This window comes from Anas acuta, chromosome 9 (assembly GCF_963932015.1).
Source record: "Anas acuta chromosome 9, bAnaAcu1.1, whole genome shotgun sequence".
NCBI lineage: Eukaryota > Metazoa > Chordata > Aves > Anseriformes > Anatidae > Anas > Anas acuta.
Genome location: NC_088987.1, coordinates 4,466,664 through 4,492,290, shown reverse-complemented (window position 1 = coordinate 4,492,290; position 25,627 = coordinate 4,466,664). Strand labels below are relative to the sequence as shown.

The window sequence follows — 25,627 nt, the reverse complement described above, 5'->3', positions numbered from 1 at the left end:
TGGCCTGAGCCAGACAGAGCCTGGCTTTGCGAGAGGCACGGCGTCCTTTCTGAGTCCTGGCTGTGACTGGCTGGTGCTCTGGGCACTGTCCCACCACGAGTGGCACGGATGATGCTAATGGCACGTACAAAGGTCAGCTCCTTCTGCAAGAGGGAAAACTCACTGATACATCCTGGTAGTCAGCCACTGGGTTAGAAGCTTTTGACTCTGTCCCAACAGAAAGCAGCATCAACGTTAACTAGCCTAAATTTGTGAGGTGGTGTGCAACTGTAAAAAGAGAAGGTCGTTTTGGACACAGCCTTAGTAGTAAGTAAGTAGGCAAGGGTAAGCTTCCTGGCACTAAATCACGTTCAAGGGGTTCTCCACCGCTTTGCTTCCCACCAGAGCTGACGTGCTGCTCAGCCAGGAGGTTGTCGCCTGCAGGGTCCTCCTCCATCCCAGCTCTGCTTGTCTTCTCCCTGGGCTCCAGCCTCCCTGCAAACCTGCACACTGCCTCCTGGAGGGCAGCAGCCCCAGGGCAGCCCCAGCAACATGGAAATCAGTCCAGAGTCTATTTTGGCCAACAGACAAAGCACAGTGCTCTTGTATCGCTGGTTTGCACACATCGTCGTTATACATCTCCAAGGAGCAGAGTTGCACAGAGAGAGAAACATTTGTCTTGTCCTCATATAGCCTGGCTTTTCCAAGACTGAGTGTTTCCACTAAAGCTGGTCATACAGGATTAATGTCAAAGGGGTGTTCAGATGTTCAGGGCTGATAAAAAGTGGATTGCCAGCATTCAGAGCCCTGAAGTCCATGTTCAGATTCAAAAAAAAAGGGGGAGAGACCAGCAACATTAAAGTAGTTACCATACGAAAAGAAAAAGGAAAAACCTCCTCAGCTATCTATGATAACACTATTGTTTTCATTTTTTATTATCTTGCTTGTTACCCGCCAATGCGAAACAACCACAGATCGTCAATAAGGATTTTAATTGCAAAGATTTCCTGTGACGTGAGTGTTAATGAATGTCAAGGCAATAACACAAAAGACATTACTTGTTTAATGATTGATAGAACAAGAAAAGCACGAGGTCTTTTGCAGGATAAATGACTACTGTTCTGTGTTCCTTTACATTAGCAGTATCAACACTTAGATCACATGGCAGGAGATAATGGTCCAGGAGATAAAGTACAGAATCACAGTCTGTTATACAATAACAGACAGAGTAATGATAATTAATGTGCATTTCTTTGGCCATTCTCATACTTGTCAGCGCTGAGCCATGGGGACCAGTGCTTTGCTGCTGACTTAAATGGGGGCAGGATAGGGCACTTGGTTGGGCCGAGCTTTTTGGCTTTTGCTCTGCTGCAAGGATGGTGGACCTTAAAAGCTTTCCTTGTCAGCTGGCTTAAGTGGGCGTTCATGTATGGAGATTTTGTGCGGTGTAACAGCAATATATCTCAGTTGCTCAGAGCACTATGGCTGGAAAAAAGAAAAAAAGGCATTTAAGCATGCAATGTGATGGCACACTTCAAAGCAAAAACTTGGGCTTTGGCCAGAAAGGAACAGCATCACGACACCCACTAAACACTCATCACCTTTCTCTTCGCTAATAAACATATACAAGGTGGGGGGGGGTTGTCCAAAAAAATGCAAAACCCCCTGGCAGAGGCCCTCTTCACACACAAAAGGTTAACCCAGATGGTTGGCCAAAGTCTCCGCTCTGGAAATGCCCCCTGCAGCTGCAGCCTGTCTGAGGAACACTTCGTGGTGCGGGCAGCCCGCCCAACCTGCGCCCGCGCGCGGCTTTGGGTATGAAGTCCATGGAAAAGTTGTGCAGCTTTGGTTTGGTTTATTTGGTTTCTCGCACGCCGGGTTTCATTGGACAACACACGCACTTGGCAACTTCTGACCGGTTTGCACCGCGAGGGTTTGAGTGCCCCTGGAGCTCAGCCAAGTGAGCAACTGTCTCCAAAAATGTGCTAAATGCGAGAGCGCCTTCGCGGTGAAAATTAGTTCATGGTTTGGCAAAACGTTTGGGGAGTCAGGAAAGTCTTTGGATGGAACGTGGATGGTTTAATTACCGGCCTTGAACCGCGAGCTGATGGAGCTGCACATGGCCTTTGGTTTGAAATGCAGCCCTGGGTAATGTTTCCTCCTTCTGAGAGCTGCGTTGGTTTGCAGTTATCTGCGAAAAGGCATGGGAATTGCTGTCTGAAAGCTGTGCCACCAAAATAGTGAAGCTTTCTTCCTAACTTCCTAAATTGGAATCTTATTCAAATTAATATACATAAAAATCTTGGAAAGTGTTTTCTTGAACTACATCTCAGTGTAGCCCAGGTTAAAAATTCCAGAAGTTTTGAAAATACCCCTGTAGCTCTTGCCAGCTGCCCGACACAACTGTGTTTGTCAGCTTTGAATCAAATTGTTCAAATGCCTTTTGTCCTCTGGAAACTCACCAGAGCTGTGTTTGAGCTTCACCCGAGTAAAGTGTGCACAGCCTTGTGCCATTTGTCTTCCTTTAGAAAAAGCCGCTTGGAAAGCGCCTGTCGATAACCGAGTGGTGTGACTTATGAACGTGTACTTCCAGGTGGACCAGGCTGGGAGGTGTCAGGGCTCTGGGATGTGGGGAGTCCTGAACAGTCCAGTGGCACATTGCAGATTTTGGTCCTGTGGTCAGGCACAGGGTGCGAGACCTCCTGTGCCTTCCCCACCTTTCCACCAAGCTGGACTTGGGCAATGCACGTGGGCTCCTGTCCTGAGGAAGCTTGCCCAGTCCTAGCTCTCCTAGTCCTCCTCTACTCTGTGAGTCTTGAATTTTTGGAGCTCAACGCCACTTCGGAGGTGACTGAAGTGTGACAGGAGCTGCCTGAGTTGGAGGCAGGAGGCAGAATAACAAGTTGGTGTCTTCTGGTGCAGGGCTACTGTCCCCATCACCCTGTTGGTGGGGGGCTCATCCATCCCGGAGAAACACGGAGGCTCCTCGCATTGAACGGGAGCCCATCTGTGAACTTTGGTTAGCCAAAAAAATCTGAAAAAGGAGGAAGGAAAAGAAAGGAAACAAAGTTGATTTTGAAAGATTCCATCAAAAACACTTTGATTTAGATTTTGGTTTGGTGGTTCTGAAATATGAAATATTCCAGGTTACCTCTTGAAAATATGGGGATAAACAAAAATATTTCAGATGAATGATACGAGACTGCGTGCCCTTACACAAAGCCCTGCACAAGATATTCTGAATTTCAGTTTTCCAAATTGCCTTGTACTCAATTTAAACCCACCACGCTTTGATCTCCCTTCTACAGACCAAGCAGTTTTACGTCTCCGTTTCACTGGCGGCCTCGGGACAGGCAAACAGGGGGCAGGGGAACTTCTACCTGTCGCTTCCAATTTGGGGATCAGGACCCAGATTCGGGAAATCACTTAAGCATGTGTCTGACTCGAAGCAAAGGTTCCCTTGCACGGTGCCCTCCTGAAAAGAGATATCCTCCTCGGTCTGCACGTGTAGCTAATGCTGGAAGCGGGGCTGACCCTGGGAAGCTGCTTCTCCCCTGGCACCAAGGAGGACGAGGCCCTGGAGCCCCCAAATTCTCATTCCCATTAATGTCCCCGCTGCTGTTTGCAGGGCAGAGGGGCTGCAGGGGGCCGGCAGCTCTGGCACGCACCCGCCGGAGCAGCACCGGGCGCTCCCCTCGGGAGAGCGTGTTAGCGCATTAATGCAGCGCACAAAGCAAAGGGTCTCATCCATATAAATGGGTGATTTAAATAATGAGGAAGGAGGAAGGATGTGGTTCAGTGTCAGTCCTGATTAATTAGGGCATAAAATAAATAACCCTCCTAACAATGCTGGCTGCTTCCACTGGAACTTACTCTATTAGCAGGCGATGGAGTTAATGCAAGCGGCAGTGTAATTACAGGTTAGTTAACCGGCCCGTTAGGACGTTTGCTTAATTTTGGGGGATGGCCCTATTTACACACACACGTTTTTCCTATTGCAAGGAGCCCGACAGCAAAGGGCTGAAAAAAGTTGGTTGTTAACCCTGCAGTTTCACCACTTGTCAGGCCGTGTTTCTGTGCGCCCCGCGTCGTGGAAGTCCGCCACGCGGTTCCCAAAAGCGGGCGGCAGTTCCCCAGCCTGCCCGTTTGGTGTCACGGCCGAGGTCACGGCCAGGTATTGTGCTCGTAGGAGCAAGCACGTTTATCTCACGTGTGGCCGCACGATGAAATGATGACCAGATGTTAACGGTGAGTTTTTAACATCTTAGCTCGTCTGCAGGGGAGCTTTATTGAAACGTTTTGCCTGTTAACTCTGTGAGTGTCAGGCGAAAGCAAGAAAATACATACCGGGATTTATAGGTTTTTTGAGTGGATTTTTAAAAACAGCATCACTACGCAGCAAATAACTGCTGATGTAACAGGACATTTACATTTAATACTTTCATGGCTGCTAGCCAATAGCTCCCACAGCCTGCGGTACGGATCGCAAATTTCTAATAGAGAGAAAGCAAATGCAAAAATTAGGTCCCTTAAATTATAATGCATTACAACTGCAACTTCGCATTACCATAGGCCTTCAGACATGACATCAAATCCTTAGTTTGTTTAATGGCATCCACAGAAGTCCTGCAGCTATACTGAAGTGTTTTGAGCAGTGCCTTTTAGTTCTTTTTCCTACAGGATGGGAGGAAAGGCAGAGGAGGAAATCAGACGTTGCTACTATGTGACAGTGATATTGATATCATATTTTTAAGATCTGTTTAGGTCAATGCAGCTGAAAATAGGATCTGTAAAGAGGAGTTTGTGCAGATTTGAGTATAGGTGATGCTGTCGATGTCATGCACAATATATCGTTGTATAGTGCCTGCCTAAGGTCTAGTACTTCAGCAACCAAAAATCCTTCCCAGGGTAACTGTAAGCTTTTTTTTTTGAGTCATCTTGAGCCCATTGCAACCTCACAGTGCCTCGGGTTCTCTACTTACACACGGGGTGTTATTCACAGATGAGTTCAAGTTTGAACTATTTAATAACCCCCAAATATTTTAGTATTTGGGGTAAAACATCCAAATATTATAAACTGTTGTTAAGAGAGCAGCAAAACATGATTTTTCAGAATTCAAGGCAAATATCTACAGTTCTATTTCAGCTCGAGTCATAGCATCATACTTTTTTTGTGGGGAGTCACTTTTTTATATGCCATAGCAAGTCACTTTGAATTCAAATATAAAATGAGGCCATCCATCATGTTAGCAATTTAATTACCTCGGTATATATTTTTCAGAAAAAAAAAAAAAAAAAAAGAAAAAGAAAATCACCTCTATTATTTGTTGTGTGTATATCTTATTACAGATTCATTGCCTGAGGACAGGCAGGGCTGTCAGCGGGGCAGTCCTTGTGGTTAGAAATGCCGAGATGGGGAGCAGATAAGACATGCAGTCCTTGTGCCTCCTGTTCGGGTCCACTCTGCTCCGTGTTTGCTCGAGGCCTTACCTGTTAGATCCGCTGTAATCTTTGTTGCAACAGTGAAATGGTGCCTTGTAAAGCAATGAAGCGTGACGGGGATATTGAAAGGGTCGAATGAGGTAGAAATGCGATATTTTCTGTCTTCTAGCAGCTCAGGAAATAGGAGTCCTGCCGATGAATTGGGGTTTGGCGTTCCCCATCACATTCGCGGGCGAGAAAGTTGTGAGATTTATTGTTTGGTGCTTACAGAAGAGACAAAGTAAACAATGCCAACGATTTATCTAATTGTTTAGCCATCTGGTTTCACAGCCACTGGAGATTAAGCACTGAGGAAACCAAGAGATTGTAAAGAGCAGAGCAGGGCCAAGAGTCGGGCCTTTATTTATTAAAGTTTGGCTGGCAGAAGTCACAGACTACCTCGGTGCCCTTCAGAGATGGGGCAAATTTCATGGTTTGCACTTTTTTCTTTAAGGGTTGGATAATTTCATGGCCAATAAAATGCATGGCTATAAAAGCTGAGATAAGTGCAATGAAAGGACTTGTTTCGGGGCACAGTCAGATTGAACAGTAGGGGTGGAAAAGGAAATCCCAGCACCATGCCTACAGCTTGTGGTGCACCAGCCTCTTCTGAATCATTAGGTGCTAGCTAGGCTAGATGCAGGGCACCATATTTAATGATTTCCCTGATTTTCAGGGCCAGGTTTTCAGGACTCTGGTCCCACTCAGTCCCACGATGTGCTATTTTTATATCTCAGCTGGATTTCTCATTTTAACACATTCTCAAAAAAAAAAAAAAAAAAGTAAAAAAAAAAAAACAACCAAAAAAACCCCTTGTCACTTGGGTGCTTGTCACTGCAGAAAAATTACCCATTTTCTTTAGATGTTTGAATGAGAGCAGAGATTGCTTGCGTGGACATGGATAGGTATGTAGGTGGGATTTGGCTGAGTTAGCCAAGTTATCAAAGGTAGAATTTCAAAGCTAGCTATCAATGAAAAAATTGAAATAAATTTAATTGCAAAATGTTGCAGAAGTGGTGGAGGGGAAATGGATTTTGTACGTCGCGGTTTTGGTGCAAGAGGAGAGATTAATTCACAGATTTCCAAATGCAGCTCTTGGAGCAAAGAAGCAAAAGCACATGTAGGGCTTTAAAGAAACACGGTAAAGCACAGGGCTGAGACTAATTAAGTAGGAGAGATAGAAGGATAATATTTAAAAAGGACACAACTCAATCATTTTTACTCTCTTGAGTGTAAATCTACCCCGCAGAGCTGATGAGACCGTATACCCTTTCATTCCCTCTATTGTTCTACATTCATCTTCATTAGGGGTTTTGCCCTACCGGGGTCTTTGGACCCTGGACTTTTGATTAGTTTCAGCTGGATGTCAGCGTCACACCTGAAAAACAGTTATTTTGTCTGCATATGTTACGTTTCCACAAGCAAAGGCACATCCGACAAATAAAGTCTTCAGGGAGGCTTAAAATTGCCCTGCAACAGCACGAAGAGAGAGGCAAGCTGGCTGGTTTTCTGTGAAGGCCTTCGCAGGTATCGACCCCGGGAAATTTGTCAAGTCAACACCTCGTGATGGCTTAGCTGCTGGGCTTGGCCCTGCAGTGCTTAAATCGGGCTCTGTTTTTATTCCTTGGTTTTTAACGTATGGGGCCAGAGGAAGTGAGGAGAAACAGAATCGGTGTGTGAGCTCCTGGGAGCCCCCACAGCTCTGCTGAGGTATGGCCACAAACTCTTGAATCTACTGCATATCGGGCGAGCACCTCTGCCAGCAGCTGCTCGAAACCCATCCTCCAGGAGCTTGTAAAGCTCCATGAGTGGAGGGGGAAGACTTCTTGTAGGATCTGGATACTGCCACAAGCAGCACGAGAAGGGGCAGTCACCTTCCAAAGAGGTGGGTGTGCAGCCGCAAGGCACATCTGGGTCCTCAGCCACATACCACAGGATGGTGTTTGGCCCTCCAGAAGATGGTTGTGAGGTCTCCCATCACAACAGTAGTGTTATAGGGAAGAATGTCTATGCTGATGTATTTTTTATGGGAAAAGTTGAGGTGGCATTGAAAATTTATCATTTGGTCTCAGGTTTTTCATTTTGGTTCCTTAGGGTCTGCATATTTCTTGTTTCTATACATAAATGATTTATCTGTTTATATTAGATGCAACTTGGTAATACAACACATGTTTTCTTCACATTTTTTAGGATTTAAAACAAAAATTCAAAATGAATTTAATTAACCTAAGCAACTTTAACTATTAAATGAAACATTGACTAAAGGGTTTAAGTGACTCTGAATCCGGGACTTTTCCTTTTTCCTAACTATTTTGAGGTTAGCACCAGCTTTTTAGCTTCCAGCTCTGAATTATATATTTTTTTCCTCATTGACACCTAACAATTCCCTGAAGATTGACATTTCCCGTGTCTTCGCAGGTCTGGCAATACAGCTGGGATTGCCAGGTTGTGAAAGGGTCACACAGGCAGCCAAAACACACAGAAAATATTGTGGTATAATTCAGAACTGAATCTACTTTTATCTTAATTTCAGTCCAGTGGCCTGAACAGAAGAATTTGAACATTTCTTCTCTTCATGACCACAGAGAGTGCCAAGACCCGGGTTAAAGCTTTCACTGAGCATAAGCATAGGTGCTCTCACACTGCAAATTATCTCTGATGTTGCTGTACTAAAACACAAATCCTGAGCATGTGTGCGCTGCCAGCCTGGTGCTGGTGGACTCCGGGAAGCATTTTAGGCCAGGCTGGCTGTTGCCATTTCTACCTGACGGTGATGCCCCAGTGTTACAGCTGGGATATTAACACTGGGACATTAATGAGCGGGTGCAGTTGCAAACACTGGCATTTTTGTAATGACCGCCCTTTGAAATGTAATTGTAGAGCACTACTGTTTGAAAGCAGTCAGTTCACAGGTCTAGCATTCGAATCAGACAAATTTGTACAACATGGTTTTTTTTTTTAAACCAAGGAAATACGAATATTGACCCATTTATGGAGTGATCCAAAAAACAAATAAAGCTTTGAATTCACTTTTCTAGCCAAAAATTAAGATAGACTTTTCCAGCTCTGAGTTATTGCTCTGTTTCGGATTTAGTATCAGACAACTATACCATCCAACTATTTTGTGCTGATTTAAAAAAGGAGAAAAAGAGAAATGAGTATGTTTCTGCCCCCTTATTTCCTTTCCCATGCAGACAGCAGAGACATGCATCGTCTGTGCAACTCTGGGCTGGAATCTTAGCAGAAAGAATGCCAGGTACGGATAGCAAAACAAACCTTATTCAATACTGAAGTTTAATAAAAGCTGCTTTAAAAAAAAAAAAAAAAAAACGAGTTTGGGTTCAAAGCGGGAAGTTCACTGATAGGTTTGAAGCAAACGTGTTCCCCATTACACCCCATTAAGAAAGGGGAATGCGGCGAGTGCTGGGCTCCCCGAGGACGCCCGGAGTGCAGGGGATGTGCAGGCTGCGGCCAGCCCCGCAGCCGCTGCCAGACCCCCTGACCCCGCGAGGTCTGCAGCATATTTGCGCAGATAATGTGTCTTTGGGGGTTCGGTGGGAAGGAGGGGAGGAGACACTTCACTGCAAGGGTCTGGAATAAGACCAGCTCGTTGCGTGTTTTGTACTCGTACGCGTTTGCTCATCCCTGATCACATGCTAAAAGCTCAGAAGCGTGTGAAGCTGCGCGATGTCTGGCGTGCTGCTTTGTTCCACGCCTGGCCTGCGTGCGCCAGAGCACCGGCCTGCCTTCCAAGTGGTTTCTGTGAGGCAGAGCCGCACAGCTCGTCTGAATCATAGCATGAGTCTGCTGCTGGCCTGGGGCTCGCCCTGATGCGTCGCCGTCTGCGAAAGACGAGAAATGTGGTCGTGATTTCTCATCGGACGATCCCACGGGAAGCAAAGTTCATGTGGGGCAACAGCAGGGGCAGAGCGATGCGATACAGAGGAGAGAGGCCGCTGTGATGCCATGTCTGCTGGGTGGTGGGATGTGTTGGGCCCAGAAGTGGGACAAGGGGAAGGAAGGGCTGGCGATGGGATCAGAAGTCCCACCACCGGTGTCACCACGTTGCCTGGGGGCTGTGTGACAGCTTGGTGCTACCCCTGGGGATTTGTGCGGATGCCAGCCATCCCCATGCAGGCAGCCTTTAAAAGCACTCATGACAACACCTTGAAAAATGTAGGTTAGTTAAGACCAAGCGCTGTCAATTAAGTTTATTGGATGAGGTCAGTGGGGTAGGCGACATATATAATCATGGATGTAGAGAAAGGCCCACTCGTCTCCAAATCTGCAAACAGTTTGTCAATAACGGGACAAAATTTACTGTGGCAGTCTGAGTGATTTTGCAATACGCAAAATGGACTTAATTATCATCACGGGCAATCCCTGCGCAAAATGTAAGGGTTTTAATTTGTGGTTTTGCTCTTTGTTTTCCAAAAAAAAAAAAAGTCCCACCTGCAAGCAGTAGACTTATTTTCATGATGCTGCCTTTTCAGAGAGTGGGGGCTGCGGTGCTCCAGCCCGTGTGTGCCGGTGAAGACGTCTCCATGAGCTCAGGGTGCCATCAGGCAACCGTAACATGTTGGGGATTAGCTAAGAGTTCAGGCATTGTACTTAAGTGCACTCTCCAGGACTGATTTCATATTTGATCAGTCTCTCGAGATGGGTTTCAAATCTAATATTGATGCATTTTTTTCTCAGAACCCTAAGTTGTTTGATGATTCCTAGGAACTACTCTTGTAAAGGCTTAACCCACTATTTGCTTATATAAAGTACACAGTTGCAATAATTACATCAGTAATTTCCAAATCCCTATTTCTTCTTAGTTTATTAAGTTAGAGCAAGTTGAGCACTACTTTTGTGTTACTTCCTGGTGTTTTTTGTAGAAAAAAAAGATTTAAAGAAAGCTTATCATATCTACAAATGAGATAAATCCACCTGAATAATTACTTCAAGGGAATCTGAAACTTACTTTATTACAGTCGTGTTCAGCTCTGACCCAAGCAAATGATTGGCATTTGTACTAGGGAAATCTTTTAAAGTTCTGTAGAATTAGAACAGATTTCAAATAAGAAATCCAGCCCCAGAAAACTAGAGAAGACAAAAATGGTTTCATTTTTTAAAGCTCCAATCTTTAGGGACCTGGGGTCTGGAAAAAGATTTTAACATATATATACATATATGTTCACACCCACAGAACTGGTCTAAAATGACTGGCCAAAAATTGTATGTGCTGTTCCAAAACCAGGCCTCATTGTTACTTGGCACAACCACCTTACTACTTTTCTGTCCTACCCCATTCTGCTTGGGAACACCAAGTGCTTTGAGGTCTTCTTCCCGAGACAAAATTGTACTACCTCAATTTGTGCTTTGGATTTCAAAGCAGTGTCCATGCTGCTAATAATCTTGACCATCTCCTCTTGTACAATCCCTTTACCATTGTTTTGATGTCTTCTCCCTCAGCTTGATGTACTCAAGTCTGTGCTTGCAATTGGCTGGTGGTAAATTGATCCAAACAAAATTAAATGGGACAAATTTAATTCACATTTCTTATGAAGAAGGAGCTCTGTGAATTCAGCTGGCATGAGGATCATGGGTTCTCAAAGCCTACCTTTTTCTTTCAACCATTTTTTAAAGTATCATCCCAATTTACCAAATCAGATATAAAATCATCTCATCTACTTCTGACACAATTACTCATTGATTTTTTTTTTTCCATTCATTTTGCTTCTCACCTAGTAGGTGTGTCTCAGATATATCCATGTTTCGTGGGGCAAAGGTGGTTAATATTAGGTATAATATACACTTCTTCCATTGGGACAGTCGTCATCTATGCTGATAAAGCTCTATTTTTGCACAAAATAATTTTTATTCTTGTGTTGACTTTTGTTTTTTTATAAACCTGATGAAGAAAGGAGCTCCAGCATCACATACATGTGTTCTGACATTTGTTTTCTTCTGAGGGGATCTGAGGTTCAGAGATAGGTTATATTTGCGGGTCAAGAGCTGTTGCTTTAATGAAATGATGTAATTGATTCCCTTCTCTTTTATGGAGTAGTCCTATTTTCTTGCTGAATAGATGCTTCTAGTTCTTTTAAAGGTAGCATTCATCTCGATCAGCTCGCTTACTTTTCCACTATTGTTACCCAAGAAGAAGCCCCATCAGCCCTCTCCCCACTTCAAATCGTGGCATTCAAAACAACAATTTTTGCGTTTGTTTGGATCTCTGGACTCACTGGAGATCTCAATAGCATGCAAAATATCAGCTGTTTTGAGATTTAAGGTAAAAAAAAATGAAAGTTGGCAGCTCTGCTTGCTGGTGTCTCTGTTGTAGGCATAATTTGGGGCTGGGGAAGCTGGCAGTGACTGTGTGGGCTGAACCTCACTGCCATGTCTTCTGCTTTGTGTAATTGTAGCTAAAAACCATTTCTATCTATTTTGGGTTCTATTTTTCTCTATTTTGGACTGTATTCAGCCTAATGAACCAAGCCAAGGTGTTTCCAGACCTTGTATAGGTCTGGCCTTGTATAGGTTTGTGCCGCTGCCTCAGATCTCAGCATTATAAAACTGCAGAATCAAAGGGCTAATATAGAAAGCTAAGTGCAAATTGAGTAAAATAAGAGAAGATCAATGTTGGTAACCTGCCACGAAGGGAGCATGCAGTCTCTCTGTTCTCCCAGCGCGTTTGGGAAATCTATAGTTACCTGGGTTTCGTGCCTGGAGGATCTACCTGTGAATGAAACTGTGTGTGGGGAGTGAAAATATCCAGGTCGTGCCTAGGAGGGGTGGGTTCTCCCTCATTGCACCATGTCACCATGTCTAAGTACTGAAAAACAAACAAACAAAAAACCACAACCCTTTGTTTTGCTTAATCTTATGCATAATATGTTTAAGTTTTGACTGCTAGCAAAAAGAAAACAAAGAATTAAAGAGAGAGATTAAATATTCCTTACATGGCCACTTGTCTCCACAGCCATGTATTTTGCAGTCACCTTTTTGGAAGCTTTTAGGGCAGTTTTCTGCATAGCTTCTCTCAACAGGGATGGGCATGGCACAATCTGGCATTAAAAGAAGCTGTTTTCAATGACGTTGGAAAGAAACAGAAAGTGTCCTAAAGTTGCTACTCGGTCTAAGCATGACACACAACCCCGCAGCAGAGAAGGCCAGCAACAAAAAAAAAAAATGAATCACAAACCAGAGCCCTGCAAAATATTTGTCAGGAAACCCAAAGTCAGATGGAAAATGCTGCCTGTTGAAAGCTAGGTTGAGGTTTGCAAGCTTTTTACACAAACCTAGGCTCGGTTTCCAGTAAAACCTGCCCTGATTTATAGTTCCAAATCAAAGCCAGGTGGGTTTGCGTGTGAATCCAGGTGAGATCCGGTGGCCTCTCGAGGGTTTTGCTCCCTGAGCTGCAGCAATCAAACCCCCAGCGGTACAGTGCTGAAAGTTTTTCCATGGCTCCTGCACACCGACACCACCGCGGTTTATACAAGGACAAGGCTTTGGAGTGGCTGGAGGGCAAATTGCAGTGGAGCAATGTTGTGTGACAGAAGTGATTTGGTGTTCTCCCACAGTGTGGGACCTCAGAGCCCAGCTGGTGTGACAGGCAGGGCTCGGGTTGTATCCTAGGGTGATATAATCTGTGGAAGGCACTTGCATCTGCAATTAAATACAAGCATTTTTTAAATAGTGTATACATCATGATGCTATTACACTTACCAACAGTGTTTCAGTAGCACTACCTACATTGCAGAAAATGAATACCCTAATGGATTTTTCTTCCCATGGCGCTGATAGGGGAATGTGCAGTTAAGAGTAGAAATTCTTTGGGATTTACCAGTTAGCTAAGATCCTGCTATCAAACAGCCCAGCCTGCCCCCATTCATGCTATATCCTCAGGTTCTCATCTGCCTCCCTTCCCAAGCTCCTCACTTAATCAAAAATTTGGATACTGGTGGTCCTCGGTAGGTCTTTGAGATGTTTTCAGAGAGGTTTTATGGCATTGTGTGGTTTTAGTGCAGAGATAAACGAGTGAGTCATGTACTTCTGTGTTAAAAGGAATTGATGTCTTGTATCATGTTATTTACTTTCTCATCGGGGCGGAAGGGTGGAGAGGTAGAAATAGTTTTGTTTTTATCTGGGTAGGGAGCAGAGGAGGGGACAGAGAGAGATATTGAAGATTCAGGTGAGTTGAACTTCCAATAAGGGAAAATGCTTCCCTGACCTGATGGCACAATTAGGTCACACATTAGGTTCTTTCATGAAGGACTCAACTCCACCTTCGCTCTGCTTACAGCTCTCCCTAATGTCATTAAAATATACATTCAAAGGGAGAGCCAGGATATATGGGCCAGGCTTTAAAAATCTATAATGATCATTAAAGAGTGGAGTTAAAATATTCATTTGACCATGAATGGCATACCAAGGCATTAAGCCTTCAATGGCTCTAGGCTTCTAAACAGAGAAACAGGAATTAAAATAGATTTCATAAATAAACAATATAAATAATGCCAGCAATGTCTCCACACCAACGTGTGCTGACTCTGAGCTGTTAAGGGATTAAAATTCGCGTCCCAAAGGTGGCTGGTGTTCCAGCGGGAGATGAGTTGAGATCAACACTTTTTTTTTTTTTTTAAATATAGGTTTTGTATAAGAAGAAACGAAAGGAATAAAGGGCAGGCAAAAGCACAAGGGCTTTATCTCTCTTAGCACGGGCCAGGTACGGCGAGGCAGCCGGCGTGATTTGCTCGTGCCTGGTCTCGTGGGGCCGACAGCTGTGGGTCTCCGGGGCACCTGGGGAGATCGGGTGCTGCCTGTCTCAGAGGAGGGTTGCAAATTAACTTGAGGAAGCTCATGCTACTTCTGATCGGCTGTCTTAGAGCTTCTCAGACATAATTCAGAGCTAGGTAATTGTTTTATGGGTTACTTAGCAAATCCAGATATATTTATTTAGCATAAAAGCACCGATAAGTTAGAACTACTGGAAGGGGACGAACATCCTGCGCTGGTCCTGAGCGCAGGGCTTTGTGACACAATCCTCGGGACAATAAGGATCTTTGGGATCACACCATCTGTTTAAACTAACATCCATCAGTCACCGAATTGCTTAAAAGATTTAGCCGGGGTCAATTAAGTATTTCAATGAATGTTTTTGAAATGCCAATTAATCAGTAAACAGCACTGACCGAAGTGGTAGAAAAGGTGGCTGCTGGGCTGAGGGAGGACGTGTGTCCACTCCACGTTTGCTGGGTAGGGAATACCTGAAAACTGGACGTACCTTTCCTAGGCTTTGATTATTCATAAATCTGTTGGGCAAGGTAAGTTCCATCATTAACCTTTAATCTTTTAGAAGCAAGTTGGCTGGAATCTATTTACTTTAAGTAGCTTGTTCACTGATAATGCATGATTTTTAAATTTCCTTTTGTGCATTCCTTAGCTAAAGAAAAACACAGCTGTGTGTGAGACAAATTCTATTTATTTTCTCGTTAAGAAAAGTACAAGAAGATAGCATCATTGGAAAGCTAATAATAAAGAATTACTAAAGAACGCCCTTCATCTGTTTGCTCTGCCACTTTACGAAGGCTTTCCAAACAACCTTTTCAGATGTATTAGTAAGGAAAGATATCTTAAAAGTCAAAGGAAGACAAAGTTAATGCATTTATAGAAGTACCATTTCAGATAACATTTTACCTGAGTGTTTAGATTAGTTAAATATTAGAAAGGTAGAGATAATAGCCTTGTTTGTATTCATAAATGTGGAAAGTTGCATTTTCGGGGCACTGAAGTGTAAGGCATATCAAAGGTTTATCATCCAGGAATGTGCTGGCAGGCTGCGGGCTGCTCCCTCCTGCACCCACCGAAACCTGAGGGCAAACAGGGATGCTCTGGCTCAGGCTTTTAAACCCCTTTTTCCCTATTTTCTATCCGTAGTTAAAAAGTGGGAACTGGGCAAATCGGGTGATGACAGCCTCATCACAGAGTGCTGGTAGAGCTGCCCTCTTGGTTGAAGGAGATTCGGTGATGTACCAGGGAAAAGAAGATGAGACAAAAGTCTGGGCATTTTTAGGGCCTTCTGCAGACCCCATTTATAGGATAGCACCTTCTCTCCTCTAAAGAATATATAACGTGGACATTGATAAAGCACTCTACAGCCCGCTACTGGCTCGCTAGGCACCCGCAGTCCCATATGCGTCCAGGCACAATGCTGGCAGCCCAGCCAAAAATACAGAGGTGCAGTAAGTAGCATGAGATGGAGAAGACATGGACAGCACTGTCCTGCACCCACATGCACACTCAAATAAAACCACACACCTCCAGCACTCCCAGCCTCTCTCTGCTCACACCAGTCGGAGAACAAGAACCCTGCAGCCTGGCAGGACTTACCGAGGAGGCAGCCTGCACGCACGCACACTTCTTGCAGCAGGAGGGAATCGTCCTGCCAGTATTCCCTGCCAGACTTCTCAGTCTTGTTGCCATCCTCAGAGTCAAATCTTCAAATATATGTGTTGGAATTATATGACAATAATGGCCCTGGCTAAAATATGATGTTGTTTTGACTGAGTGTGGTTTAAACTGCCATCTGCTGGCTTGTAGTTTTCAGGGCCAATAGTAAAAACAAGGTTCCCTCTTACAGTAACCCTCATTCATATTAAAATAAAGCCGGCTGAGTAATGCCTTCCCCTCTAAAATGTACGGCTGAAAATTGCACCGAGGAATACAAATGTGGCGGAGTGCACAGGTGAATCCCGGCGCTTACAGGTACATCCTCAGGGATGGTTTTGTTCAATTTACACCTAGAAGAGAAGTTCAGCAGCAGAGCACCTTCCCCTGAAGCCAGTGAGATATGCACATGGCGAGCCGAGACAGCTCCTTGTTTTTTTGCTTCTACAAAGCAGCTTCCTGGAACACTGCTTGGGATTTTTGACAGAGCATGGGCCAAAGATGTCCCAGCTTGTTCTATTCAAAGTTTCTTAAGAAATAATTAAACTTTTATTTTTTCCCCTTTCTCAAACTGTTGAGAGAGGAAACTCCAACTATTTGGCTGGAAATTTGGCAGTTACTCGAGAAGGGGAAGATTAATACCAATAGCTGCTTTGAATTATTTTCCCATTAGTCTTCCTTTAAAGCATTTGAAGAATCGGGGCATCGCTGTCAGCTGTTGCTCGGAGGCATTGGCAGGACCTCTGGAGGACATGACTGGGGATGGGGCGACGTGCGGGACCGTGACACGAGCACGGGCTGCCTGTCCCTGCTGGCAGGGAACGGGATGCTCAGCTACAGGGGGATGTTACAGCCCCATGTCTCTCTGCTGTCCAGAAATGGAAAAAAAACTCTCAGCAGAGAAAGAAAAGGGAAAAAATCTAGTATTTTTTGTGCTAAAACCAAGATACCTTCTGCAGTTTGGGGGAAAATTGTGCATCTGAATAGCGAGGGGAGAAATGAGTGTCAGGTTTGGTGGCAAGATGGGCCAGATCTGTGGTCCCATTGAGGACCTCATCTGCAGAGTCCGCCACCAAGCCCGTGAGCATCTCCCAGATGCTGAAGTGTGTGTGTCAGGGGAGCAAACTTGGTGCAGTGGCCAGCCCAGGTGCACAGCATCCTGCATCCCGGTTAATGTTTGACCCCGGCTCCTGCTGGTGTGTGCGGGGTCGTCCCTCACCCCCAGCTGTGTGGTCACCTCGAGGAGCCGAGGCCACGAGAAACCCCCCTCCAGCTGCAGCACCGCCGGCTCCTTGCTCTTCTTAGCCGACACGGGCCGGGCGAGCCGGGAGGGGATTACAAAACACCTTTCATCTGGGGCATCTCAAGGCACTCCGCAAACATTGAGTCATTAATTCCCCCGCGCCCCTTTGAAGCTGGCAGGTCTTATTGGGGCAGCGAAAGGGAGAGTGACGGCGGCTGCGCCGCGGCCGAGGAATGCGGTGACGACATTGACGACATGACTAATTTATTTAGCAAACTGAGTTTAGCATGGTAATGAGGGTGTATTTGCCATCATCCCATCATTCATCAGATTTATGAAGCTTTCTAGGCTGTGAGCACTGCTGTGACTAAGTTTAGTTTGATTTGTTCAATTAATTCTTCTAATTCATTTGGACTGAAAAAAAACCATAAGATTGTGTGGCACGTCAGGACCCCCATGATGTAAATGTGTGTGCACGTGTGTCTGTGTGGATCCGTTTATCTGCGGTGAGACCTGTAGCACTGGGTGTCTACGAATATAAAGTGTATTGAATCTTTTATTTCTATTTTAAATCAATTTGCTATTTTAATATTTTTTTTTCCCATATATATTAACATATAGTCTAATGTAGACCATTTCAAGTCAAGGTCTTTTTTTTTTTTTTTTTTTTGGCATAAGCGTGTGTGACGCCAAGGCTTTGGTAGCAATCCTGTTCTCGCTTTGGGCGTAGCTCACTGCCCAGGATGCTCAGCAAGGTAATATCAAGCACTGAGCTTTTCAGTCATTTCAGTTTGCACAGAGCTGCTTCTCTGTCCCCAGAATTCCCATTTGCATTACCCAGTACTTTGAGGACCAAGGACACCGCTGCTCCCAACACCACAGACCCCGCGTTGCAGTCATGGCATCATGCTGATGCCAAGACGAAAGGGACCCCTTTGGGGCAAACCTCCCCCAGGCAGGGAAGCATCGCTCAGGGCCTTGCCTGCCCAAGGCTGTAGTACCTCCAGGGATGGAGATCGCCCCAGGGGCTGCTCATCCGCATTTGGAAAACATTTCTCCCAGTACTTCCATGCCAGTGCATGGCTTGGAGGAGTGTCTTTGCTGGGCACTGCGGACATGACAGAGTATAATCACAGAAAACAATGAAAGCAGCAGTGGGTGGATGGTGCAGACATGCCCTACCCTATGAACTCTTCCTACTGATGCTTTTTTCCATCCTTGTTCTACTTGCATGTCTCTGGCATCCCTGGTGCACTAGGGAGCATCCCATGCCATTGATTTCCAACCGTGACTACAACTCCCAGCAGCCTCTTTCCTTCTGCTTCCAGTAGTTAACCAGGTGTAAGAAATATTCAGACAGATTCTGAATGAGTTTTGGCATTCTAGGGATGACTTTACACCTATGGCTGCTTTGGATATTTAGCCAACAGGTTAAAGTTTCTTTTCCGCTTTGCATTCAGGATTGATATTTTCCCCCTTTCTTTTTGCTTTCTCTTCATTTTCCTGTTTCACGTTTCCCTGAATACCAAATCTGGTGCTCAGGAGCACTGGGTGAAGTCTGGATAAATCTCCAATGAGTCCAGAACTAAGGAGCAGCTTATGCCAATCCATAAACATCATTTGATTTCAGCTGTGACTGATATGAGATTGCTAGCATTGCTCCTTTGTCCCTGGAGCTTTAGGATGCCACATGGGAGAGAGCAGTGCTGAAACCAGGTACCAGCACCGGTGACCTCAGTTTTGCCTTTGCTGGTCACTGCCTTTATTTTAGAGCATCTCCAGATGTTACCCAGGCAGCAGTGAAGGCTCAGCTTGTTGGCTACTGTCCAAAATCAAAGACCTTTCCTGCCCTTAGAGTTCACCAATTCTGCCGTGACTCTTTTTAAGGTAAATTTAAAAGATATCTGTGCCAAATACTATTGTCTGTGTCCTGAGCAAAGGTGTGCTGTGAAAAAGAAAGTGAAGTCATGATGAAAAGCACCACCTCTGTTTGCTCTTGATGCAGAAGTTTGAACAGAGGCGAGAACAAAACTGTGCAGCTCCTCCCCTTTCTCCTGTGCTGGTTTAAATCAATCATGCGCTTATGCACCTTTTGGTTTTGTCCTCTCACTCATCAGCCTCCCGTTGCAGCGTGAAATGTTTCACCTGTTCCAAATCAGCCAGATACAATCGGGGAAAAGATAGCCAAAAAAGCCTGCCAGGACCTGTCCGCGGCCGTGGGTTCACCCAGCCGCTGCCTTCACGGATTTTCACAGGCAAATCTGTTTGCACAGATACAGGGGAGCTCAAAAAGCAGGTTCTGGTGGGGCTTTTGCCACCGTATGTGGATGCAGATAGTTTGCAGCCCCCTGAACGGCACCGTGCTCTGCCCTGCCTGTAGCCTTCAGCTAAAGCAGCGTGTGGAGCCCGATAAAGAAGGCAGACCCCGAGCCCCGCAGGATGCTCTAGCAGGCAGCCAGCAGTGAGAAGCGGAGGGATAATTTTCACAGATTTAACCAAGAACAATAACACTATTCGCAACCAAGAGGAGAGCCAGGAATTATTTGCCAGAGTGCCAGTGCATGTTCCCTAGTGGGTAACTGGAAAATGAGAACAGCCTGTCAAAGATTAGCCCAATTTCTAAAGCAAGCACACGACAGTCTGATTTTGTTTATGAGAAAGGGGCATCTCATTAAAAGTCAGATTTGGGTTTCAAAGCCAGTTATTTAGAACTTCTGACTTGTATGTACACATCAATTATCTGCGCGGGGTTACAAAGCCTGGCCAAATTCCATTAGGGATGGGTTAACCCCGAAAGAGCCGAGCCCAGCATCTCCCAGGCTGATGTCTATCTGCCCCTAATATCAACACAGGCTTTACAGAAAGCAGCTGCTAATGCTCATAGGTTTGAGGGCTACGGTAAAAACGGTTTTCATTACCATGTTTATTTTATGAGATACATAGTATATTCTGATGAGGGCTTCTGGTAGTAAATCTTCAGGTTTTGGCTTGGCGTGTTGCTTTGTGAGCTGCGGGAGAAAGCGTGCCCTGGACCGACCCTTCGCAGCCTGAAGCTGCCCCCTGCCTGAGATGTTGCTGCAGATGTACGTCCACAAACCCTGCCAGGCAGTCAGGAGCAGGGAAATACAATCCTGCCCGAGCAGAAGCCCCTTGGGCCAGTTGCTCAGTGTCAGATGTGTCCACAAGTGCCACTCGATGCACCAGGCGTTGCTTGGCACGATGTTGATTTTGGTGGCTGATGGCCACCAGAAGCAGAATGGCGGTGAAGGATGCTGCCTTTATGTCCCAGTGAATGAATATGTGTAATTTTTGTGCTGTTTGATGCTCTCCTGGGCATTCAGGAAAACATCTGGTGAAGGGTGATCATCCCTCGTGTACCTACACGGAGAGGTCATGTATCTGCTCCAAGATGCCCCTTCACTATGTCACTTTCCTGGTTTTCTTCACCAACTCTTCCATACTTGTAGAAAGTAAGAAGTGGATGATGACATGGCCACAGCGAACATCTCCCTTGCCCTGGGTGTGTTTTTCAGCACGGTGATAGCAGCAGTCCTCCCTGCTGGTTTGGGTCCTCCCAGGCTCCCACAATCCTGAATGACAAAGAGATTCAACTGGAGGGTGCATTGGCTCTGCAGGTGTTTTGTTATGGGGTGGCTCACAAAAGAACATAATCAAAGGGAGGTGCTGGACCTTGGCAGCAGCAGGGCATCGTATCACGTGCTGGAGAAGCGTGGTGAGCAGAAACTGGAGCAACCATTGGTTGGCAGAAGTGTTTTCCAACAAGAGAAGTTGAATAATGAGTTCTCTGATGTGAATTGAGCTACAAGGGGACCTAGAAAATTGCCATTGAAGTGGGAGACCCCATTAAAAGGCAATTAGTAGAGGGGTCTTTCCAGAGACACCCTCCCTGGAGTGCCAGCTGCTCTCGGCCAAGCGAGACCCATCGCCCCCGTGGCACCTCTCTCTCCTGCCGCAGCCAGCCCCGGTGCTGGGATCTATGTGCTTGTCATGGAGCTCCTGCACGTAACTGCACGATGCACGGCTACGGCCTTACAAGAACCATAAACAACCCCCGCGTGCACAGCGTACTCGCCTGACATAAATATTTTCAAAAATTGAAGATTCAAATCATATTGCAGCGCGGTGCTGTTTATTTCACAACATTATTTTTATTGCGGGATGACTTATACGTAACCTTGAATTTCAAGTTCAGTGGAACAGACAAAGTATTTGTTTAGAGGGCAGGACGATTAAAAACATTTTTTTCCCTGTTTGAATTGGATAAAATTGTAATATATCCTTTACGTCACAGTAGCACCCTAGTGGTTATCATATTGCATTAGTTACACGAGTTTTCAGTGAACATTAGACAGTATATACTACTTTCAGTAAATAGACCAGTCATGCTTATAGTTACATGGAAAACTCCAGGAAATTTGTGATGACATTCCCTGCAGGTTAGTAACTCTACCCATTATTTATATTGGTTTGATTCGAGTTCTAAAATAATCTGGTGAAACTAGATAAGTCTCAGCATTCTCCAAAAACTTTATTTCATGCAAGCCTAGAAATACTCCAGGCTGACTATTCAGAATTTACCAAATTCCACCATCAGGAATTTTGTACTTTAGACACACACACACACACAAAGACCAAAAGAAAAACCAACAAGAAAAAAAAGTCCTTGAGTAACGCGATTGGTGATTGTTTTTTACATCCTCTTGCATCACTGAAAACAGCATGACGTGAAGTTTAGAGGGAAATTGGAAGGTGAGCACCTGCCCCACGCCACCAGCCCCCTGCCCCTGCCTGCTGCTGCCACGGGGTGAACGCACCGAGCCCGGTCGGGGCCGCCCGCAGGATGCTGCACTTGCCGTAATTCGGTGTAGCCACCGGAGAATTTGCACGAGGCAACAGTTAAATAACGCCGCACACTTAACATGTGTCTCGGCATGTCCGTCCTGATTTTGCGGAGCTCTTAAGTATCTGCTTAAATTGATGCATATGCTTAAGCTTATCCCTGTAGAGTTAAGCATGAAAAGTATGTATTTAACCTTAAACATATGCTTAAATGCTCTGCTGAATGGAGACCATAAGGCCTAATCCAGTGATCATTTAAACCAATATCACGTTATTTTGGTGGCTGCTGTGTGTGTCCATTCATCCTACGAGTACTGTAGACAGATGAGAAGAAGTAGCAGATGCATCAGTGCTTTCGTAGCGTGCAGCCTTTGATGTGCAAAACCCTTTTAATTGCAAGTATTCTGCTAAAGCCATTTTTAAATGGCCAGTATCAAAATAGCGTTCTCTGTAGTGGTAATGTCCAGGTCTTCTTTTACAGTTTTTCTGTAATATGTTACTGCTCTTGGCCTCTGCATTCCTACACACAGCATCTCGGCTCCTGCTCAGCGCTGTTTAATAAAAAACCTGTCTTGCTGTGGAAGAAACTATTTGTTAGCCCTGCGGATGTCTCACGGTGTGTGGTTTACTGACAACTCTGGCTCAAGCAGGTGACTTTCCAACTGGAAAAGGAAAAAAAAAAATAAGGAAAGAAAAAAATTCCCCTGGCCACCTCCATGCAAAGCTGAGCCCTGCCTGCCTGGGGCTGCAGCGGGCACACATGGGGACTGCAGCTTGCCAGGGCAGCTCTCAAGTCTGACTTTCTGTGAACCTGTGGGTGTTTTTTAACAAAGACATGCCTGGCTTTTCCTTCCTGGTGGTTGCCTTCCTCTCACCGTCCTTGCTCACACACCCCAGAGCCCTGCCAGCAGCAGATGCCAAGGAATGTGCCTTGGGCAGAGGGTCCTGCTCCTGCCTCTCCTCTCTTCCTACAGAGCAGAGGGCAGAGCAGCCCCAAGGGACCTTATCTTGTGGCTGCTGAGGGATGCTCCCCTTTCTCAAGTGCGTTGGGATGTGCAGACGTAAGGAAGCTCTCGGGCATTATTGTTTATTTGTTGAGCTGATCAGTGTTGGCTACCACCACCCTGTGAGTCACAGAACTTGGCTGAACCAGCTGGGCTGTAAAAAAGGACTTCTGAAAGGTTTTCTGGCTTTTTTTTTTTTTTTTTCCCTGTAACTGTCACCAACAGCTGAGTCCCTAACTGAGAAACGTTGGCAAATTTTCCCCGATTCATCTGAAATAGCCAGGGGGATCACATATGTGCGTGCATGTAATTTGAATTTAAAAAAAATATTTCTTTAACAGTTTATAGCTTCTCTGTGAAGGCTGTGTAAAAGAGGACAGGCATGTGCACAGCCGTGCAGGTGGAAGCTCCTGCTAATTTTTCCAGCCTCCCAGGTTCTCGTTTGATAGCTCAGAGAGGCAGATAAACCCCATTTTGTTTGGTTTGACAAAGTCGCTTGCTCCCAGGCTGGGAAGCCACATGCCAGCTTTCAGGCTGAAGTGGCTTTTTGTGGCTGCATTATAAAGCCTTTAAAGAGGCTTGTAATGGAAACGCTGACAAGCAGCACTAAAAGTGGCACAAAATGAGCAGCGCTGTAATATTTTGCAACTTTCTAGGAAGTTTACAGATGGCAGTTAGCGAATTCGGCTGTCTGGAAAGAGACTTTTAGAAATCCTGCTTTTCGCATCCCTTTGGCACACCAGTGTCACTGGAAGTGTAGGGGACAGAGCCAGGGCTGCCGATGCTCAGCCAGGGGACTCCACTGCTGGCTGTCACCTGCAGGATCCTGACCTACTGCATGGGATTAATGGATCCATGTGTCTCTCCCTGGGTTGCTGTTGAGCTGAGCAGGGCTGAACTGCAGGCAGCAATCCAAAGGGCTCATGGCATTTGGGCTTTTGCACACTGGGTACCTAAACCCCAGCTTCCTGGTGATAATGTTCAATGTGTTGTTTTCTTTCACGAGGTTTCCTTCCATGGCAAGAAACATCCTCACACTCTATTTTCCTTGATTGAATTCTCTTTGCTATGTTGAATATATATCCTGTTAATAATTTTGTCTATGTATTGCCACTGAGAAATTAAAAAAAAAAAAAGTATTTGTTTTTAAACAGTAATGAGTAACGGGGCTGATTTACACACATGTGGAACTGCAGGCTCTTACTGGATATTTAGAGGGGTGGGTGCTGGGTTGTACAAGATGAACATTGCTGGATAGAAAACATGCACCGGGATGCTTTTGCTCCCACCAAAATCAACATCAGGTCTCACGGGTTTCAGTGGGAACAGAGCTGAATTTTTAAAATGCCACATTAAGAGCCCAATCCTGCTATCCTTGCTCACATGAGAAATCCCATTGGTATCAGGGAGTCTATTTGCCTGATTAAGGACTAATTCTGTGAATAAGGATTTGCAGGAAACAGCCTTATCTCCTCTGCATACCACAGATCCTGGTCTCTAAAAGTGTTTGCTGTAAGCGCTTATCATTTATGTAAGTGCCCTTCAATGGACATTTATATAATGGGGTAAATATTTAAAAAGTGGTGCAGTGCTTTAGCTATGCGGGGCGAAAGGACTTGGCTGCTGGCAGCTGGGGTGGCGAGCAGCTTTCACCGGGTGTCAGGAGCTGGGAAAGGGCTTGGGAAACACAGTACCCTGCAAGACAGCCCTCAGTATTTGTGCTTTGGAAGTGGTGTTGGTTAGGGCTTGAAACTCACCTCTGCCTAAAACACGGGTAAAAATGTCCCAGGAATGAATGTGGTTGCTTAATAATAAAATGTTGGTAGTGATGTAGCTTGCTACTGAGCTGTCAAGGGAAAGTTCAGCCTTATAAATAATGGTGTTTGAAAAGGAAATCAAGAGGGTAAACTGTTTTTAAGAGATGATGAAACCCTGAGTAGCTTGTCCTTCCCCCCAATATACATGTCATTATTTATGGACATTACCGGAAAAGCACGTGCAGTGGCTAAGAGGGTTTGTGTTTGTTTTTTTCTTTCCTTTTTTTTTTTTTTTTTTTTTAATTGGAATAAACTCTTCTGCATTGTTTGTTAGCAGCAGAAACTACAGCTAACAAATTAATGAAAACCAAGCGATGCCTTTGAAGAATTTTTAAATGAACCTTAACCGCAGCCCACGGCTACTTGCTCAAAGTGAAAAAAAAAAAAAAAAAAAAAAAGGAAAAAAAATTAAGGTGAACTAGCCACTGTTACTAAGAGTCAATTGACAGAACTCATGGGTCATTAATTTTGTGTCCTTTGTTTTGTCAGTTTGTTTTCGTGAGGCCTCGTAGAGAAAGTAAAACCAGTCAAGCTGAAAATTGTCTGCTCTGTAGCTGATTTCCCCTCCCGGCATGCCCTGACCCAGGGGAGGGGGCTGCGGGGCGCCCGGCCCCCTCCTCCCTGTGCTGGCAGGCCGCGGGGCCGGCGGCGAGGATGGGGGAGCAGATGGCTTCCTGGGCTTCCTGACCGCTGTCACCTCAGCACAGGACGGGGAAAAGGCCCCGTGGTGCTTTCGTCCCGAGGGTCGGCTCTGAGAGAAAGTTGGGAGGGGGAAGCAAGAGTGTGACCAAAATAACACTAACAGC

General features: G+C 45.3%; 1 protein-coding gene across 9 annotated transcripts in view; it reads left to right on the top strand.

Annotated features, from left to right (window-relative positions):
- The window catches only part of MECOM (MDS1 and EVI1 complex locus), a 313,801-nt gene that overhangs the window by 181,198 nt on the left and 106,976 nt on the right, over positions 1 to 25,627 (top strand). Inside the window, exon 1 of one of the 9 annotated variants that reach the window (XM_068691600.1) lies at positions 14,202 to 14,774. The exons of the other annotated variants lie outside the window; for them this stretch is intronic. The gene's annotated coding sequence lies outside the window, so the exon portion shown is untranslated. Of the gene's footprint in view, positions 1 to 14,201; positions 14,775 to 25,627 lie in introns of those variants that run through there. 9 annotated transcript variants of the gene reach the window in all.